Source organism: Penaeus japonicus, unplaced genomic scaffold, assembly GCF_977035675.1.
Source record: "Penaeus japonicus unplaced genomic scaffold, GWHDUDI00000001_assembly GWHDUDI00000002, whole genome shotgun sequence".
Taxonomy (NCBI): domain Eukaryota; kingdom Metazoa; phylum Arthropoda; class Malacostraca; order Decapoda; family Penaeidae; genus Penaeus; species Penaeus japonicus.
This window is the reverse complement of record NW_028234404.1, coordinates 36,740,155-36,742,654: the sequence shown is the minus strand read 5'-3', so window position 1 is coordinate 36,742,654 and position 2,500 is coordinate 36,740,155. Positions and strand designations below refer to the sequence as shown.

The window sequence follows — 2,500 nt, the reverse complement described above, 5'->3', positions numbered from 1 at the left end:
CACCTCCCCCCCCCCACCCCCCACCCCCACCCCGTCACCATCATCTACCATCATCACCATCATCTTCAATCGCCATCATCATCATCATTAGCTTCTATCATTAACAAAACTTCACTTAAATAACGAAAGAGAAGAAGAAGAAAAAAAAACGTCACAACGACAAATTCGACATGAAGTAATTTTTTTTTTTGCAAAAATGACCACGTTGAAAATTGTCTAACGAACCTTACCTTGTGTTGCATCGACCAGAGAGTTTATTGCAAACCCCGTCGTCTTTCGAATGAATTTTCGTCTCTTCAACATCTGACTCTTCAACATCTGACTTTTCAACATCTGACTTTTCAACATCTGATTTTTCAACATCTGACTTTTCAACATCTGACTTTTCAACATCTGACTTTTCAACATCTAACTTTTCAACATCTAACTTTTCAACATCTGACTTTTCAACATCTGACTTTTCAACATCTGACTTTTCAACATCTGACTTTTCAGCATCTGACTTTTCAACATCTAACTTTATATCTGACTTTTCAACATCTAACTTTACAACATCTGACTTTTCAACATCTGACTTTTCAACATCTGACTTTTCAACATCACTCGACCGCGCACAAACTCACAGCCAAACAAGATAGATAAATGGATAATACATTTAGATGAATAAATGTATTCTGTTTATTGCATGCAACTACTCAATACAAGAGAGAGAAAAAGCGAGAGAGAAAGAGAGAGAAGAGAGAAAGAGAGAGAGAAGGAGAAAAAAAGAATGAAAGTGTGATAGAGGAGAGAGGCAGAGATAGCGATAAACAGAGAGAATGAAAGAAAGCGATAGAGAGAAAGCAGAAGAGAGAGAAAAAAGAACGAGAGAAAAAGAGATAGAGTGATAGATGGATATATATATATATAGATAGCTAGAAAGATACAGATAGAAAAAAGTAGATAGCTAGATAGAAAGATAGATAGATATAGAGAAATAAAGAAAGAAAAAGAGAGAGAGCGAAAGATAAAGAGAGAGATAGAGAAAATAAAGAAAAGGAAAGATTAAGACAATGGCAAAAATAAGAATAATGATTAGGAAAAAAAGAAAAAAAATCATGTAGGGGTAAAAAAAAACAATTATCTGGTCACGTATTTTCCATTTTAATAATTTTATTTTCTTTCCTTCTTTCTTTCTTTTTCTTTTCCCTTTTTTTTTTTTTTTTTTTTCTTTTTTTTTTCTTTTTGAAAGCCTGATTGCTCTCAATCGGTTGTCCTTTTCGGGGAGTTCGCGCCAGGAGGAAGATTTGATTTTTTTTTTTTTTTTTTTTTTTTTTGGAGGGGAAGGGAAGGGGTGGGGAGGGAAGCCGGTGGTTGGGTAGAAAGAAGAAAAGGAGGGAGGGAGTGGGGAGGGAGAGCAGAGGGGAAAGAGTTGGAAGGGGAGGGGGTAAGGGAGAGAAAGGGAAGAGGGAAGGTGGAGAGGAGAGAGTATTTAGAGAGGGGAGAGAGAGGAAAGGTAGAGGATGGAGAGGGAGAGAGAGAGGGAGAGGGGGGATTGGTGAGAGTAAGAGGAAGAGGAGGGGAGGATGGTGAGAGGGAGAGGGAGAGAAGGGGAGGTACGTGAGAGGGCGAAGAAGAGGGAGAGGAAGGGAGGTTGGTGAGAGTGAGAGGAGGAGGGAGAGGAGGGGGGAGGTTAGGGAGGTAAGAGAGGGAGAGGGAGAGGGAGAGGCAAAGCGGTTAGAAGAAATATAGGGAGACGGAGTTGATATAGCGGGGGGGGGAAGATATGGGGGCAGAGGGAGGGGTTTAGAAGGGACGGATAGAGTGAGGTTGAAGGGGAGAGGAGAGAGAGAGAGGGAAGGTTGAGAGAGAGAGGGAGTGGGAAGGGGGGAGGGAGAAGGGGGCAGGGGGGTAATGCCATGAGGGAAAAGGATGTGCTTGTGTTTGCACGTGAATCTTTCCGTGCTGCAATTTATCTCCAAAAAAAATAAAATAAAATAGATTGACAGTTTCAACAACAACAAAAAAATAGAATTGAAAAAAAAGGCGATGAAAAACCCGAAAGTCAAAAGCCAAAGTTACTTTAGTTTGACGTTACTGATCTCGTCAATTCGCTTATTCTGCTGTTCGGTCCCCTTCGCCGTCCTGCCGATAAAATGATAGTTTTATTTGACAATAACGAGACTATTGCGCCGGTTATATTTTGCCTTTCTCGTTTTTTTCCTTTCCTTTTGTTCCTAGATCGTAGCCATAACAACTGTAGAGGCCGCAACCCCGCGTAGACGCTCCATTCTTCGCGTTTTCTTTAATACTATTTTAGGGGTAACGCTTTTATTATGAATTTAGGTCAGGCAAGATTGCTGGGATGAATTCGGTTGGGTCTTTGATGTACTTGACAAAGAGTACTATGCGCGCGCAGGTTAGGTGTGTGTGTGTGTGTGTGTGTGTGTGAGTGCCTGTGTATGTGTGTGTGTGTGTGTGTGTGTGTGTGCATATATATATATATATATATATATGATTG

The 2,500-nt window shown here is 40.6% G+C and overlaps 1 protein-coding gene across 22 annotated transcripts in view; it reads left to right on the top strand.

The window, feature by feature from the left end:
- Nucleotides 1-2,500, top strand: part of LOC122253079 (band 7 protein AGAP004871) — a 588,497-nt gene that overhangs the window by 465,228 nt on the left and 120,769 nt on the right. The window lies entirely within an intron of this gene.